A 17,844-nucleotide genomic window follows, 5' to 3' on the forward strand; every position below is an offset into this window, starting at 1 on the left:
CAGTGTTTCACCCTTGTCCTGAGATACCATGTTGTATGGGCAAGGCAGTTTCATTGGAGGAGATAGGGACATCTCCATCAAATGAGAGAACCAGGGTTGGCGGGCCCACACGTCTGCCACAAGATAGAGTTCCCCTGGAATGTAGTGGGACAACAGGAACATCCTGGGTTTCAGAGCACATTTCCAAATGTTCTGGGACAGCTTGGATAGCCCTGGAGAGTTTGTGCCCCCTTGCTTGTTCAGGTAGTATATGGTCATGGTGCTGTCTGAGGATCAGGACTGTCTTCCCGTGCAGCTGTGTCTGAAAGGCTTTCAGTGCTTTGAATACAGCTAATATCTCCAATAGATTTATGTGGTTGGATGCTACTTCTGGGAACCACACGCCATGCACCGTCCACTGAAGCAGGTGAGCCCCCCACCCAGTGAGAGATGCATCCGTCGTGAAAGTGGCTTCTACTGCAGGGGTGGTGAAGGCATTTCCCTTCAAGAGGTTTTCCCTCGACAACCACAGCAGAGAGAGAATGAGGGCTGGCGAGACAACCACTAGGTCGTCCCATTGTCCACTGGCCTGACACCACTGGCTGTTGAGCCACTCTTGCATGGGACGCATGCGCAGACACGCATGAGGAACTAAGTAAATGCAGGACGCCATCATTCCTAACAGTCGCATGGCTTTGCGTACCGTCACCTCTCGACCCGCTACATACAGAGGGATCTGAAACAGCATGTGTTGAACCCTCTCGTTGGAGGGGAAGACTAGGCAGTCTTCTGTCTGAATTAGAGCCCCTAGAAACTGCTTGTCTTGACTGGGGTCTAGGCTGAATTTCTGCTCGTTGATGGAGAATCCCAGGCTGAATAAGAGGTCCATTGTCTTTTGAGTGTTGGACAGGCATGTTCTGTAGGAATCCCCTGTTATGAGCTAGTCGTCGAGGTAAGGGTAAACTGGGACGGAATCTCTGCGCAGGTGTGCCGCTGCCACTGCCACTGCCAGTACCTTCATAAACACCCTTGGTGCTGAGGCAATGCCGAAGGGGAGTACTTTGAACTGCTAGTGCTTGCCCTCTATCATGAACCTTGGTTATTTTCTGTGCGCCGGAAACATTGAAATATGAAAGTATGCATCTTTCATATCCAGGGGGAGCGTGGCCTGAGCGCAAGGCGTGAAGAAGCTTCCTTGCAGAACTCCCACCCGAGATCCTGGCATTGATCCTGAAACAGCGGATATGCGCAAAGAAATCGATAACCACAACCAACAGAAGGCAAACCCTTTCTCTTAATCCTGGTAACAAGACCAACGAAAATCGGAGCCAATATCCTGTAGAAATGAGTATTTGAATAAGTGCCCCTGCGATGCACAAAATGGTGCCCGCAAACACCGATCGGCGACTGCAGAGTGAGTAGACCAGCAGGGCAGAGCAGTCTACCGAGATCGCACACCAGAGGCGAGAGTCCAGGGTCTCGCCTTCACCAAGGGTGGCATGCTTCTTGTAAAGACGACCTCTTGCAAGAACAGCAGCCCCGGCGGCACCGCAGTGCAACGCTGAGAGCCCGCGGAACACCGAAACCCTGAGGGAGAGACCAGGGTGCTGCAGATCCTTGTACAACCTATACAGGGAACTAACACTGAAACTACGGAGGAAACTCAGCCGGGACCTCGACAACTGCAAAGCCCTACCCTCTGAGCAACAAAGCCACCGTGGACCGATCGCGTGGCGAAGGCGCCATACGCTGAGTCACTTGGAGGAGGAGACGAAGTGAGCCGAGCGGGAAGAGAAAAAAAAAACATTTTTAAAAAAAATAAATAAATCAACCCCGCTGCAAAGCGCACTCAACGTCGGAACGTCTCACTGGAGTAAGATTTGTCTCCCCTAAGAAGAGTGCTTACAAGATGGTGGCGGCGTAATGTGAGGACTCTACCCTCCCTGCGGCAGAACCGGTGGACTCCCCCCTGAGGCTCAAAGTCTACAAACTACAAAAGGGGTAGGACACGAGAGGAACACATGTTGCGGTTGCGGGCTGCCTCAGCTGCATTACCGCCTACGAGTTGTACTAGGAGCTGCGAGCCGACTTGAACACCAGCTCAAGATAGAGCAGTGGCCCACCTGGCATGGTCTAGGCTGCAGTGTATGATTGACCACGAACCGGCAGCGCCCCATAACACTGTCGGATGTTGCCGCATACGCTCAGATCGCTTGAGCAACACATAGATGGAAGCACATGTCGCCGCCACAGAATGCAGATCCCCTGACCTACAGGCACCGAAAATCACTGGCTGAAAACCGGACTCTCCACTGACTGTTGCAATCCTGTCTGTGCTGTGGCGCACTCACTGGACAGCACTAACAGAGTGGCAGGCCACCAACGGACCCCCCTTGCATTGCGGACCTGTGGTTACGAGGACTCCCGCTAAGGTGTGGACACGGGCCCACACTACAACAAGCACACCTACTAAGAGGCGGCTGCCTCTTAAGACCTCAGAAAATTTTAAAAAGGGGGCGTGAAAGCCCCAGCGATGAAGATTGGAGGAGTTTCCCCCCACGCTGCAGACATACTGAAGAAACTGCAGGAGAGAGCGCAACGCCCCCCCCACTCCCGAGCACACACGCTGGAAGACAACTGCACCACGTCTCGTCATTCCCCAATGGATTCAGGTAATTATGAGCCCCCTCAGGGTGGAAGCTTACTTGTACCTGCAAGCTCCACCAAACACCACGGGAAACCAGAGATGCTGCAACTGTGGTGAAAACATTTGGCGACTGCTGGGACAGGGCCCACGGGCGAAGGACCAGTTAGAGACGCAAGATAAGGAGACCTATCTTATGGACACCAAGGACACCAACACACTGGGGCTAGTTACCGGCGCCTCCTCATTAGACCCCAAGTAAGTGCACCCACATTCAGCGCAGGCCCTAAACTCAAAGATCCTAATACTCCACGGGCTGGATCTACGTCCAGCCTTTTGGACGCGGATCCCTACACAACGCAGCGTGGTCTCAAAACTGGGTCACGTCACAGTGAATAGGGCAACAGGCGACTACCACCGAGTCGCGGAAGTCCTCCGCAACCCACACAGTTGGAACGAATAATTTGAGAACTGGAAAAGTGGAGCCCGGGGTGCAAGTCTCAGAGGGGCAGCGAGGATAATGCGGAAGTCTACAGGGAAGCTGTGCTTGGCCCGGAAACTACAGACCGGCCACTGAGATGAATGAACTTGTCTGTGTCTGCCGGGACACCCAATCTCCAAATTAACAGGAAGCAGGTCCCAACCTGGAGTGGAACTACGGCATACCAGCAACCACACTGTCCACTGGCCGACCCGGTCCGACACACACGACCATCATCGGACCGAGAGCTACTAAACTACGATTCTACAGACGGACACGGAGCTGGCGATCAACCTTCATAAACACCAAGCGGTCATGTCCCCTACCAAGGAAAAAACAAAATCAACAATAATGGAATCTTTCACAGCGGCCAAGCTGCGCACTCCGGTGCAGGTCGACACAATTCCACGCAATGAGCAGCAAGCCTCGGAAGAAGGCTCCAAAGGCAGACAGGTGCTACAGGCTATAGCCGCGCTCAGGACATTTATAGACCCAAAAATAGATGAGGTCAAGTCGGATATGCTACTGATGCGACAAGATGCGCGCAACCCGAAGGAAAGGTGGACTACAGCAAAAACTGGACTCCAAGAAACAGCAGAGACCACGGCTGACTTGAAAGCAAAAGTGCTGGAGTTGGAGAGGAAGGTTGCGATACTAGAGACGAGATCGGAGGACGCGGAAGGGCGAGCCTGCCGTAATACCATTCGTCTACTAGAGATTCCTTAAGGAATGGAGGGCCTGAACCCGACCGGGTTCGTGGACACTGCTGCCACAAGAAATTGACGCTGGCCGACTATCCCAAGGCTTCGCGGTGGAAAGAGCCGACAGATCCCTATAAAAGAGGCCACCGCCGGGTTCCCATCCCCGCCCGATGATTGCGAAAATCTTGAACTGTAACGCTCACCTGATTCCCACGGAGGCGCAGGTCTGGCTTCGAGTGCTGATGCTTCTTCAATGGTGAAGCGCAGGACTCTGAAGATGGACAGGAAGGGCCCTCTACTCTGGCTTCTCCGGCTCGCAGGAATATTCCCCTATGCGTGAAAAGGGAGTATTACCTACTGACTGAGTTATGCTCAAGCCTCCCACTCTCTTCCAACCCTCCACGATACCCTTCCACGATTCCCCGTGAAGTCTCACCTTAGGGTCAGGAAGGATGAGCTCTCCATCCTGCTTCTGATGCAGGGGCGCGTTGAAACCCAGTTACTTCACTGGATTGAGGAGAGTTCAGGTAAGCTTGACTATTCAGGTAAGGCTCTGTAAAAGTTCTGTTGCAAGTTCAAAAGTCCAAGCTTAATAATAATGTTTATTGTCTTTTTGCAGCAAGCGCTAATGCTTATGTCTTTTTTCCCCTTAGGGGCCGGGGTACGGAATGCCGGAGATATGGCACCGACCCGAAGTGAAACGTGCAGTTCCAGTTCCAGTAAATGGCAGGTTAGTTCTGGATGAGCGCTCGGCAACTGTCTTTGCATACGCTCATTCAATGTCTGTGTCTTTTTTTCCCCATAGGGGCCGGGGTCCGGAAAATGCCTGGAAGCGGCAAGACCCGAAATGAAATGGGAATGACCCAACAGGTAAGTCTTATTCCCTTCCTTCTCTCACCTCTTATTCTTGTCTTTTTCTCTAGGCTCTGGGAAGTGGCTGTGTATCCGGATGATCGCTGCTGAAGATGGAGGAACCCAGGAAAGGTGAGTGAAATGCAGCGCTGCAGCGATCGTTAACAAAATGCTTTTAAAAATAATGTCTTCCCTTTCAGGATCGTCGGTGATGTCTCCGTGGTGCAGATTTAGCTGGTAAGGTCTCTTGTCTCCCTTTGCAGGTGACCCAGGATGCTGACAGGCGTGGCTGAAGTCCAAATGCAGGAGCGGACACGGTGAGCGTCCAGCTGCGAGGAGCAGAACAACGCGAAGCGTGAGTTGCTGATCGGGTGTGGTTTAAATAGCTTTGGAAGAAGTCCCAAGTGTGTATCTTTCCTCCGATCAGGTATGTATCCTTCCCCGACCACACCCGGGTGGAAAGTAGTCCCACAGGTAAAGTAGTTCCATTCAGGCCTCAAGAGGGCCTGGATGTGGCAGCATGGTCTGCATCAGGTAAGTGCAAATTAAAACACTTGAACAAATGTCTAGCTTTATGAGCCTGGCGCCCAAGGCGCCAGGACAGAGGTCCAACATGAGCCTGGCGTCTAAGGCGCCAGGACTGCGTCCAAAGGGCCCCAGCGTGGGCCCGCTGGCACTCCCCAGGGGGAAATGATGCCTGCCTCTGGGGTCGCTGGGTCAGACGTGGCTCCTTGGAGGTAGGCATCATGACAGTACCCCCCTCAAGGCCCCTCCCAAGGTTCTTCCCTCCGGGGGTTTGGGCTTGTTCGGACATCTCCGGTGAAACCTTTGTACTAATCGAGGTGCGTGGACATAGTTACTAGGCTCCCACGATCTCTCCTGAGGTCCATATCCCTTCCAGTCAACAAGATAGAAGAGTTTCGACTTTACCACCTTGGAGTCTAAAATGTCTTTAACTTCGAATTCTAATTCCCCTTCAATTTGAACTGGATCTGGAGGCTTGGACAATCGGGTTCCTGGTTGTACTGGCTTCAAAAGTGATGCAAGAAAAACTGGATGAATACATGAATACGCATGTTGGACGGTAGATCCAGTTTAAAGGCCACTGGGTTGATTATAGCTTTGATGGGATAAGGTCCTATGAATCTTGGATTGAAGGTTTGCGGGCCCTTGAGGGGTAAATGTTTAGTTGCTAGCCAGACCTGGTCTCCTACTTGGTAAGGAGGAGTTTTACTTCGGTGCAAATCAGCGTTTTCTTTATACTTTTTCTTGGCTTGCTGTAAATGAGTTGCAGCTTCTTTGAAGGCTCGGGTTATTGTGGAATGCTGATGATTTACTGCGGGCATTTCCAGGGTCAGAGGTGGATCTAGGTCAGAGGTCCGAGGATGGTGACCATACAAAGTATAAAAGGGGGTTTGTCCGGTTCCAGAATGCACAGAATTGTTGTATGCATATTCTGCGATCCAAAGGATGTCTTTCCAATTTAACTCGGATTGGTGTAACATGCACCGAAGATATTGCTCGAGAGTCTGATTGGTTCTCTCGGTTTGTCCGTCGGTCTGGGGGTGGTGGCTGGTGGATAACCGCACATCTATTTGTGCTAGTTGGCAACACTTCTTCCAAAAATGTGAGATAAATTGACTTCCACGGTCCGAGACTAATATGGAAGGGAAACCATGTATGCGAACTATATTCTCCAGGAATTCCTTGGCCAAGGTGGAAGCTGAAGGCAAACCCTTTAAAGGGATAAAGTGGGCCATTTTGGAGAATAGGTCCACAATTACAAGGATTGTGTTGTAACCAGCACAAGGAGGCAGATCTGTTATAAAGTCCATTGACAGGGTGTGCCATGGCGCCGGTGGAATATCCAAGGGTTGAAGTAGGCCGGCTGGCCTTTTCTTTTGAGCCTTGTTTTGGGCGCAAATTCCACAAGACAGTACAAAAGACTTTATGTCTTTTCTCCAAGAAGGCCACCAGAAGTGGCGTTTGATTTTTTCCTCCGTTTTAGCGATACCAGGGTGTCCTTCCATTAAAGATTCATGATGATGGGCAATAACAAGTTCTTGCAATTCTTTACTTGGCAGAAACAACCGCTCCTGGAAGTAGGGTAAGTCATCCTTAACGGTGTAATGAGGACCCTTTTGACTCCATTCCAGTAAGATTGAAGAGTCTAGAAGTTGTTTTACTTGCGTTTGGATATCCTCAATAGTTTGCAATGAAGTTAAGCCTAAGATTCTTTGCTCAGGTACGATGGGCACAGGTTCTAAGCTCGAATTAGGTTCTTCCATGCCAATCCGGGATAAGGCGTCCGCTTTTCCATTCTTGCAGCCAGGGCGATAGGTAATTACAAAATCAAATTCCGCAAAGAATAGAGCCCATCGGAGTTGTCGTCAAGATTGAGCTTTGGCCGTTTTTAAATACTGTAAGTTTCTGTGGTCCGTAATTACGGTGATGGTGTGTCTTGCCCCGAGAAGGTAGTGACGCCAAGCCTTGAAAGCAGATTTGATGGCCAGTAACTCTTTATCGGTAATTGCGTAGTTGATTTCAGGAGGAGAACATTTTCTGGACCAAAAGGCCACTGGGTGTAGTTGGTTAGTTTTTGGGTCTCTTTGCGACAGGACAGCTCCCATGGCCGAACTGGATGCATCGGTTTCCACTATGTACGGGAGATCTGGGTGCGGGTGCTTCAATACAGGTGCAGAGGTGAATTTGGTTCTCAGGTCCTGGAAGGCTTGTTCGGCCTCAAGAGTCCATTCGAAGCGTTTGTTTTTCTTTAGGAGAGCGGTGATGGGTTGGACTGTTCGGGAAAATTCCGGGATGAATCTTCGATAGAAATTGGCAAAGCCGAGCATGCTCTGAACTCCCTTCACCGAGCTTGGAGATGGCCATTTGAGGATGGCGTCCACCTTTCGCGAGTCCATTCGGACTCCTCGAGGTGTCAGGATGAATCCGAGAAACTCAACTTCTGTGGTATGAAAAACGCATTTTTCGAGTTTTGCAAATAATCTGTGCTGGCGCAGTTTCTCAAGAACTGCCCTAACATGTTTTCTGTGATCAGATTCTGAAGAAGAGTACACCAGGATGTCGTCAATGTAAACAATGACACAGACATCGATAAGTTCCCGAAGAACATCATTCATAAAGTACTGAAAGGCGGCAGGTGCATTGCACAAACCGAAGGGCATCACCTGATATTCGAAGAGCCCAAACTTGGTGCGGAATGCAGTCTTCCATTCGTCGCCTTCTTTTATGCGCACCAGGTGATAAGCTCCTCCGAGATCTAACTTGGTGTACACACAAGCGTCTTTCACCTGGTCGATAAGCTCAGGGATCAAGGGCAGAGGATAACGATTCTTAATCGTTATTTGATTTAGGGCGCGATAGTCTATACACGTTCTAAGGTCGCCTTCTTTTTTCGTCATGAAGAACAGAGCTGAAGAGAGAGGAGACTTGGACGGGCAAATAAAACCATTGGCTAGGTACTGATCTAAATACTGACGCAAATGCAGGTTCCGTAAGAGCATAAATCCTACTACAAGGTAGTTGAGCATTGGGTACCAGATCGATTTGGCAATCATAAGACCGATGGAGAGGTAACGTGTTAGCCTGTTCTTTCTGAAAAACGTCTTGGAATTCTTGATATTCTGACGGTAGCTGTACAGGGGTGGAAGTTGCTGAGGCTAGACCCATAGCTGGATTTCTTGGATAACAAGTTGGTTCACAATCAGGAAAACTTATCTTCTTTGCTCGCCAGTCAATTCTGGGATTATGTGTTTCTAACCAAGGAATTCCAAGAATTACTCGAAATTGTGGGGCCTTGATCACATCAAACACGATTGCTTCCCGATGTCCATCCTGACCCACCAGTGTCACTTCAACAGTGGAATGCGTTACAGGCCCTGAGGCTATTTCGGTTCCATCTACTGTAGTAATGACATCTTGGGTTACTTTCGGGCGGAGAGGAAGCTTAATCCTGGAAGCCAATTCACGGTCTATGTAATTTCCAATAGCTCCACTGTCGATGCATGCTTTTATAGCATGCAACTGCTGAGGCTGTTTTGGGTCCACGAGCACCATTGGCATGACAAAATGCGAGGTCAAAGAGTTAGTTTTCAAGCTCGGCAAGCGGACCCCTACGCTTGCCGGGCTAGGTCGTTTCCCGAATCAGGTGTCACTAATTCGTTATCAGTAGCTCCAACCACCTTCTTAAGTGGTTTAACTCGACAATTTCGAAGAAAGTGACCGGAAGTCCCGCAATACAGACAAAGTTGCATTTGCCGCCTTCTCTCTCGTTCTTTCTGCGTTAATGGTCCTTTAACACCACCGATTTGCATAGGTTCAGATACGTCGGTACTCTTGGAGTTAGCGTGGGTTTTGATCGGTGCTCGGTTTTCATACTTGAACCGATCTGCTTTTCTATTTTGAAGTCTGTGATCAAGTTGAACCACCAAGTCAATGTAGTCTGCGCAGACCTGGGGTGGGTTTACTATCTGAGCTAGAACATCCTTAAGCTCTCCGCGAAGGCCTCGATGAAACAATGTGATCCTTTTGCTTTCTGGCCATCCAGTTTCCACAACCAGTCTGTTAAAGGTGGCTATGTAGGACAGAAGATCCTGATTACCTTGTCGTAAGGATAGCAGTTCGTTATCAAGGGCCTGTCCTTGAGAGTGTTGAGCGAACAATCTTTCCATGCTTGCCTGGAAGCCCTGAAAATTCTGGAGAATGGGATCATCCTGATTTACCAATGGAATAGACCAATCGGCAGCACTGCCACTGAGGTAAAATAGTATAAAGGCTACCTTGGTCTGGTCGTTAGGGAAGGCTCCGGGTCTGCATAGAAAGTGTAAACGACATTGGTTCATAAAGACGGCATATTTCTTGGGATCCCCGCAAAACGTTCAGGCGGGGCCAAAGGCATGTGTCCAGGTGGATTAATTTGTACCGGGTTACTCAAACCCATTGATGTGGAAATGTCTCCGGAATTAGGTAAAGGAGTGTGCCCTGCCTGGGCCTGTAATAACCTTTTGGCTAGGTCATCTGTTCTTTCCTTGGGTAAGATCAGTTCTCTTTTGAGAGTGTTAGTCTCCTGGCGGGCTGAGTGATCCTCTGCCCGTAATTCCCCCAAAAGCTGGGCCAGCTGGTCAGTCTCGGAAGTCTCCATAGCGCCCGGGTGGGAAATTGTGGGTAGGCTTTGCGTTCTGTAACGCTCACCTGATTCCCACGGAGGCTCAGGTCTGGCTTCGAGTGCTGATGCTTCTTCAATGGTGAAGCGCAGGACTCTGAAGATGGACAGGAAGGGCCCTCTACTCTGGCTTCTCCGGCTCGCAGGAATATTCCCCTGTGCGTGAAAAGGGAGTATTACCTACTGACTGAGTTATGCTCAAGCCTCCCACTCTCTTCCAACCCTCCACGATACCGATCCACGATTCCCTGTGAAGTCTCACCTTAGGGTCAGGAAGGATGAGCTCTCCATCCTGCTTCTGATGCAGGGGCGCGTTAAAACCCAGTTACTTCACTGGATTGAGGATTGATGGGAGTTCAGGTAAGCTTGACTATTCAGGTAAGGCTCTGTAAAAGTTCTGTTGCAAGTTCAAAAGTCCAAGCTTAATAATAATGTTCATTGTCTTTTTGCAGCAAGCGCTAATGCTTATGTCTTTTTTCCCCTTACGGGCCGGGGTACGGAATGCCGGAGATATGGCACGGACCCGAAGTGCAACGTGCAGTTCCAGTAAATGGCAGGTTAGTTCTGGATGAGCGCTTGGGAACTGTCTTTGCATACGCTCATTCAATGTCTGTGTCTTTTTTCCCCATGGGGGCCGGGGTTCGAAAAATGCCTGGAAGCGGCAAGACCCGAAATGAAATGGGAATGACCCAACAGGTAAGTCTTATTCCCTTCCTTCTCTCACCTCTTATTCTTGTCTTTTTCTCTAGGCTCTGGGAAGTGGCTGTGTATCCGGATGATCGCTGCTGAAGATGGAGGAACCCAGGAAAGGTGAGTGAAATGCAGCGCTGCAGCGATCGTAACAAAATGCTTTTAAAAATAATGTCTTCCCTTTCAGGATCGTCGGTGATGTCTCAGTGGTGCAGATTTAGCTGGTAAGGTCTCTTGTCTCCCTTTGCAGGTGACCCAGGATGCTGACAGGCGTGGCTGAAGTCCAGATGCAGGAGCTGACACGGTGAGCGTCCAGCTGCGAGGAGCAGAACAACGCGAAGCGTGAGTTGCTGATCGGGTGTGGTTTAAATAGCTTTGGAAGAAGCCCCAAGTGTGTATCCTTCCTCCGATCAGGTATGTATCCTTCCCTGACCACACCCGGGTGGAAATTAGTCCCACAGGTAAAGTAGTTCCATTCAGGCCTCAAGAGGGCCTGGATGTGGCAGCATGGTCTGCATCAGGTAAGTGCACATTACAACACTTGAACACATGTCTAGCTTTATGAGCCTGGCGCCTAAGGCGCCAGGACAGAGGTCCAACATGAGCCTGGCGCCTAAGGCGCCAGGACTGCGTCCAAAGGGCCCCAGCTTGGGCCCGCTGGCACTCCCCTGGGGGAAATGATGCCTGCCTCTGGGGTCGCTGGGTCAGACCTGACTCCTTGGAGGTAGGCATCATGACATGAACTTCCAAGAAAGGGAGAGAATACTCAAATACTTGAGGGAAGTGGGGGGGGGGGGGATCAAGAGAGAGGACTCCAGGATCACCATTTACCCAGACTATACACCCACAGTGCAACGAGCGTTAAACTCTTTTGTACCAATAAAAGCAAGGCTCCGACAACTCAATTTGAAGTACATTTACACATCGCGCCTGAAGGTGCTTTACAAGGGGAAGGCAGTGTTCTTGGAAACTTTAGCGGCCGCCAACATGTGGCTAGAACACAACAACCTGGCTGGAGGAGAAGAACCGGTCATGTGAGCAATGTTGGATGGGGGGTGGGGGGGAGGGGAGCGGGCGGGGAGAGGGGAGGGCACTAGAACCGAGGGACTACGATTAAAACTGTGGTAAGTCAGCTGAACTAATCTCCGTGCCAGCTGTGGCATTGTGATAAATGTTAACTTGGGCGGAGGGACTACTGGGCCACACGAACTAAGCTCACGAATCGAGCCTGTTGCTGGCACTAGACTCGCGCCCGGATGGGTCTAGAAGGCGTGGGGGCACCCGAGCGCTGCAAGACCATGGCAGCTGCTGGGAGCAGTTATTTGTTCTTATTTGTTAAATCGTTAATTACGGTTGTTGTATATTTAGTTACGAAGTATCCAGATGCAAAGGGGGTGCTGCAGCAATGGTCGCGTAAAAACATGAAATGCAAGGTATGGCTGTGAGTCTGGAAAAATGGAGGCCCTTAGGCTATGGCCCCCTGGTGGGACAGCAGAAGCAGGCAGGGGGAACCCCCGGGACTATCAGTAAACTACCATGACCATGCAAATTAGAGTGTTGACGTGGAACGTAAGGGGCATTGGCACCTACCTCTGCAGAAACCGGGTCAAATCCTATCTGGAAAGGAAAATGGTTTCCATAACCCTATTGCAAGAAACCCACTTGACGGAAGAGTCAATGTCTAAACTGAAAGAGTGCTGGGGAGGCCAAGGGTATAGTGCGGCGTACTCCAAGTACACGGGAGGTGTGTTCACGTGGATAAGCCCCCAAATACCCTTCAAATTGTTGAAAGCGGAAGCAGATGTGGGAGGCAGATACTTGAGATTGTGTGGTTACATTGAAAAGACTGAAATATGCATAATTAACTCCTACTTCCCCAACCACCACAACATCCCAGCGCACCTAGAAGCACTGAGCACCAACATAGCCCAACACAGAGGTAGCTTTTTTTATTGGGGGTGGGGGGTTTCAATTGTGTGAGTGAACTAGACCTAGATAGGTCTGCCCCGCCATTAACCCGAAAAGCAGGGGCCTCTATGACACTGAACGCAGCACTAGACCTAGTGGATATCTGTCGAGAGTTGCGTCAGGCAGGAAGGAGATACTCCTATTTCTCCTCGCCACACTGCCTATACACCAGGATTGACTACATGTTTATATGTAGAGGCCAACTCACCCAGATAGAGCATTACAATATCTGGACAGATCGTTCTCAGACCATTCCTCCCTAATGATGGAATGGAAGATTGCAGGACCTAGACCCCCTATTCCACTATGGCAAATGCCCACAGAGGTGCTAACAGATCTGGCCTTTATGGAAGATCTCCAGGACAGCCTGGAGCGATACATAGGAGGAGAATGTGGGTAGCGTGGAGCACAATATGGGAGGCACTAAAGGTAGTTGTACGAGGAGAGATTATAGCTAAAGCAGGGGGCAGAGGAAAACCTTGCGAAAGGACCTTGAGCAATGGGAGGAGGAAATCAAACTGACAGAGGCCACTGCCCAAGGGACAAAAGAGGAGGAAGAAACATTGAATCAAATAAGAAATAAACTTAAAGAAGCATGGGGGAGGCTAACCAAGTTTGATTATACAATGAGATCTATAAGAGCTCACAGGGAAGGAGATAAGCCGAGTCGGCTACTGTCATGGCTCTGCAAGAGGGAACATCCCTGACACTTAACGACTGCACTCAAAGATGGGGAGGGCACGATTCACCAAACACAGCAAAGAATCAATGACACTTTCAAGTCGTTCTACGCTCACCTATATGCACATGACACTCCAGTGTCCCAAAACGATATTCAAGCAGTTGGACTGCCCAAACTGAACCTGGCACAACGCGAAGCACTAGATGCAGAAATCCCTGCTGAAGACATCAGTGAGGCAATAAAGTCCCTAGCCACCAGTAAAACCCCAGGAAGTGATGGGTTGCCCCCTGAATTCTATAAAACATACGAAGCATCCCTCACACCGCTGCTTCATGAGGTGTACAAAGAAGCGTACGAGCTGGGGACACAGCTGGGGATCATGAGGGAAACATTAGTGGTACCAATACTCAAACCTAGGAAGCCTACAGATGAGTGTAATTCGTACCGCCCACTTGCGATGCTTAACTATGATGTTAAGATATTGACCACTATATTGGCTAAGCGGCTCTATAGGATGGTGGGCGAGCTGGTGCACAGTGACCAGAACGGCTTCGTACCAGGCCGTAACACAACGGCAAACCCCTGCAGACGTCAACATATTATGGCCCAAACGGAGGCTGATGAAGAACCTCTCGCGTTGTTATCACTAGATGCAATTAAAGCATTTGATTCTATATATTGGGAGTGGCTATTGGCGGTCCTGTGGGAGTTCGGGTTCGGGGAGAGGTTCATCAGATGGGTGACTGTCTTAAATACCAAACCAACGGTCAGGGAAGGTGGTGTCTTCAGCTTGGGATATACACAGAGGCACTATGCAGGGATGCCCATTATCTCCTACGCTGTAAATACTGTGTCCTGAACCGATTGCTATCTATTTCAGGAAGCAATTTTTTGATGCAGGGATAGGAGCGGGTGGAATATATCACATAATTTCGCTATATGCGGACGATGTCCTTTTGTACAGAAGGGACCCACACCTGAATGTACCAGTTATGTTGGAAGTGCTAAAAAAACTATGCAAGGGTCTCTGGGATTCACTTTAGTAAGCAGAAGTCCTGTTTGTTCCCATTGGTGGGTCTGAAGGGCAAGAGCATTGAGGATTTACCGGAAGTGGGAATCCAATGGCAGCTGAGCTTGTTTAGGTACTTGGGGGTCAACATACGACGCACACCGGAGTCAATGCATGCAGAGAACACTGGGGCAGCGGTCAAAGTGCTGCGCACATCTATAAAATTCTGGTCAAAATTACCGCTATCTATGATGGGCAGGGCAACAATTGTCAAAATGATTATACTTCTGAGATTTCTATATCACTTCCAAACGTATGTTAGTATATTAAGGCCTCATTTTTTTGCTTACTAGAAACCCTGATCTGAGAATTCCTCTGGGGCACTGGAAGGCATAAGCTGTCCCTGACCACACTAACCCTGCCCTATAGAGAAGGGGGCATACAACTCCCGGATTTAGAAAACTATTATCTAGCTGCACAACTCCGCTTTGTTGCTAGATGGCTGTCAGACAAAACCACATCGGAAACCGGACTGCTAAGGAACCTAGTGGCCCCAGCACAATTGAAAGACCTAATTCCGGTCCCTTCAGGATACCTAAAGCCCACCCGCATGATAGTGACCTTGGGGAGGCGGGTTTGGAGCAGAACTAGAACACTCCTACACCTAGAACACTCTTACTCGCCAGAGATCCCGATGGCTGCAGATGTGTGCAGAGTTAGTACTGACCTTTCTAATGTGAGACACTGGGAGTGTATACGTGGGGGAACCTATACGAGGAAGGAGTGTTTAGGGACTCCTTGCAATCCAAAGAAGGGCTGCACCGAGGGACAATTTCTATGGTAGCAAAGGGCTAGGCGGGTGGCAAGAGAGAAATGGGAAGAATGGCGAGAGGAACCAGTAGCAAACCCACTGGTGACGTTGCTATATAACCTGGGCAATGGCTGGAAACCAGTGTCCAGAATTTACAATCAGTTGGTCGACAAACCTAACCCCCGAGGTGGTGTGCTCAAGACGAGATGGGAGGAGGATCTGGGGACAGATATTGATGAGAAAGAATGGGCGAGAGTAGCATTCCCTTAAAAAGTGTCTAGGTATGCCAGATTCCGACTAATACAACTGAATCCATTATATCGCACCTACAGGACACTGAATAGGATGGCCAAATTCAATAAGCAAACTCAACCTCAATGCACATGGTGTGGAACAGAGGGGGCTGGATTGATGCACATGGTCTGGGAATGCTCAAAAAGTCAGTGCCTATAGGCCAAAGTGGTACAGGCCTGCAGAAGGATAAGTATAACATGGTACGACTGGTCCCCTAAGGAATGCCTCTTGGGAACATATCCCAGGATAGCCAAGATAAAACACATAGCGAAGTTTATGGATATGGCATGCATAGAGCCATAGCGATGGCATGGAAACAAACACGAGGCCTGCCATACGCCACATGGTACAGGGAATTGGAACGCTGGACAGAAGCGGAGACCAAAACATGGGGGGAGGCAGTCTCCAGATCTGATGAAGGGGTGAGTGTGACGTTCGAGGCATGGAAAGCACTGGTATGGGAAGTGTTTCACCCCTCGGATGACAAACCCCACTGAACAAACATACCCCGCCAAAAGAAAGCGAATAAGATTCCGAATACATGAGCCAAGATTGGACACGTAGCCAACTCTCGCTAGGACACAGCCCATCAACGCTACACGCCCCCCCCTCCCTATGTGGAATTCATCTAATGCGATAAAACATACACAGAGACAGTTACTGTTGGTTTTGTTTGGTTTGTCTTGTTCTTTTGGTTGCACTTGAATTGTATGGCACAGGATACTGATGATGTAATTTACTGCATTATTACCTTAAGAAATGCCAATAAAAACATTTTTAAATATATCAAACTGCTTAACTCAGGGCAGAACTGGAAAAAAAAATGCATCTTTCATATCCAATCTTGCCATGTAATCCCCCTGCGTCAGCAGAGGAATTACCTCTTGCAACGTGACCATACCAAACGTTTGAGGTTTGACAAATTTGTTCGCTGGGCGCAAGTCTACCACAGGGCACATGGCGAGATCTTTTTTGGGTACAAGGAAGTATATTGAATAAAAACCTTGTTTACCTGTATAAGAGGGACGAATTCTATGGCGCCCTTTTCCTGCAGGATCTCCACCTCTTGCAGCAGGATGCGCAAGTGTTCCGACATGAGGCGTCTTTATTTTGGTGGCCTGAATTGTGGTGTTCGGCAAAACTCTATGCAGTACCCATGGGCGATGGTCTTGAGCATCCACTGGTCTGTTATCCCCTCCACCATGCATGAAGGAATGATGTTAGACCCCCCCCCCCGCCCGACCGGAGAGGCATGGGAGGGGACCCAGATCTGACGGTCATTTCTGACCTGAGGCCGGGGAGCCTCTGGGGGTGGAATTCTGGCCCCTACCCTTCCCACAGTGTTGTCCTCTAGGTGGATACGTGGTATGGATAGCCACTGGACACAACATTTGCCCAGCAACAGACATTCAGGCACTAGGGATGTGGATTGGGACTAGACAGTCCCAGCACCTTCCACTGGCCACACACAGTAACGCCCTTGTCCCCCCACCCCTTTGCCCCGAAAGCCACAGCTTTCCCAGGGAAAGGGATTACCATATAAGGCACTTCCCGACCTGAGAAGACCAAATAGTATGGCAAGCAAAGAAAATATCTTGGGATGCTAGCCACCTATAGTCGCCATTTGCTATAAATGCAGAAATGCATGAGAAGATCACTAAAACTGTAACAAAGAGGTTTTTGAAAAACACAGCTGCCACCAGCTTGTCTTAGGCACACTGCCTAAGTAACCAAAAAGCAATTATATAAAAAGGTTAGAAGGATTGCGCATGCCATTACTGACACTACCCAATCTCTGCATGCCTCATTGTGAGTGGCAGAGCAGGGTTTCTTTCGCTTGCATGTCCTTTTCCTTGTCCCACTTCTTTGTGACTAAAATGCTTGTGGAAACCTCCGAAGTGCAAGGCTCTTTGTGGAAGAAACAAACCAAAATCAGACCCCTAACAAATAATACATTCCAGAGGTGAATCCTTGCGCTGTCCCGCTAGTCTCATTCTTGCTATGCCTGATGAAGTAATCTAAAGATTTCTAAAGCTTGCAAATAAAAGAACTGGTTAGCCCAACTAAAGTATAATCTTGTTTGCTTTATTGAAGCAAAACCTTTTATAATACCCATCGCTAACCTGGTACAAGAAAATGTATTTATTTTATGTAACTCAATATAAAATGTCTTTATATACAGTGGTTAACCAGAAAAAGGACTCCCGACTAAAGTGTGTCATCACTCAAGCTTATTTATTTAAAAGAAAGTAACATGCCTAACTGACCCCATCGCTATGAGGGAAGTTCTGCCGTCTAAAACAACAACAAGGCTGAATTCCATTTGAAATAGTTCAAAGTGCAAATCCTAAGTAACCAACTGGCCCTACAACTATAGAGAATCTACCTTAAAGGAAAAAGAAAGGCTTGTACAACAGCATGGGCTTCTACCTGATCTTATAGGGTTTGTTGTTTAAAAATAAAAAATATCCTCCGTTTTCTCTTCCCCCTTACTTTACTCAGAGTTCTACAGTGGTCAAATCCCTCCAGGATCCTTTTTAAAGCACCCATC

General features: G+C 49.1%; 1 protein-coding gene across 1 annotated transcript in view; it reads right to left on the reverse strand.

Moving 5' to 3' along the window:
• Window positions 1-17,844, reverse strand: part of ABCF3 (ATP binding cassette subfamily F member 3) — a 981,204-nt gene that overhangs the window by 909,456 nt on the left and 53,904 nt on the right. The window lies entirely within an intron of this gene.

This window comes from Ambystoma mexicanum, chromosome 10 (assembly GCF_040938575.1).
Source record: "Ambystoma mexicanum isolate Mex_15411 chromosome 10, UKY_AmexF1_1, whole genome shotgun sequence".
In the NCBI taxonomy this organism is placed as follows: domain Eukaryota; kingdom Metazoa; phylum Chordata; class Amphibia; order Caudata; family Ambystomatidae; genus Ambystoma; species Ambystoma mexicanum.